This window comes from Nematolebias whitei, chromosome 10 (assembly GCF_014905685.2).
Source record: "Nematolebias whitei isolate Nwh7 chromosome 10, NemWhi1, whole genome shotgun sequence".
NCBI classification, from domain to species: domain Eukaryota; kingdom Metazoa; phylum Chordata; class Actinopteri; order Cyprinodontiformes; family Rivulidae; genus Nematolebias; species Nematolebias whitei.
The window spans coordinates 34,861,500-34,862,557 of record NC_056507.1 but is presented as its reverse complement, the minus strand read 5'-3'; positions in this window follow the sequence as shown (position 1 = coordinate 34,862,557).

Sequence of the window (1,058 nt, the reverse complement as noted above, 5' to 3'; positions counted from 1 at the left end):
AAAGCACGAAGCTATCACAATGCTTCCGTTTACCGTGTCACGTGTCCGGTATTTACTATAAATACAGTCTGTTTTCATGCTTTCTGGTGTGTTGTGAAACACTCTATGCTGTATCAAGGAAACGTGAAATGGCCGTCTTCCTCTCCGTGTTTCTTTTTGTGCTCGAGATGCTGGTCGTTTCTGCCGATCAGATCATCACAGCTAAAACTGGGGAGACCGTGACTCTATCGTGTGGAGCTCCTGACGATGGATACGTTTCGCTTCTAGAGTGGAATACGCCTGGTCTCGGAATTGAGTATGTTCTCGTGTTCCGATTTGGTAAAATAGATACGGATTTACAGCATTCACATTTTAAAGGCCGGGTAAATCTTCGGGATCGTCATTTTAAAGATAGAGATGTGTCTTTAGTTTTTAGGAATGTAACAATTGATGATACAAGAACATACCAGTGTACAGTTAAGGCAAGGAAAGAAATATATCCTCTGTGGAAAAGCAATACTGCCAACATAACTGTATGGCTGCAGGTGGACCCTGAACATAAGGATGAACAGATGGAACAAGTGGTGACCCCGGGACAACCGGACGAAGACAATAGTATGCTTGTACAAACAGGACTGGAGGTGACTCTGGGAGTACGGGTTAGCATTCTATTTCTCTTTGCAATTTTTGTGATTGTTAAGAAAAGGACATCAATGCTCTCACGTCCACTTCCCCGGGAAGAAGTGGCAAAAGAACATGCTCCGATCTGATCCAAAGCGTCCACAGAGTTCCTGCAGTAAATTATTGAAAAAGTTACGTTCTAACAGGTTGTACAGAATGTAACATTAGTTCATGCGTTACGTGTTGTTACATCCTGTATGAGTTCTTGTTTACATGACAACAATTCGTCCCGGTCACTGGTGCAGATGCGTCTGCTTATGAACAAGACACAGTCAAGTTGCTCAGTACCTTTACGATGGATGGACAAAAACTTTGTTTGGTAACGGTCGATGTTACGGTTTGAGACTCTATCGCACAGCTATGAAAAAGTAAGGGGTTTTACGATCTGCGTGTAAATG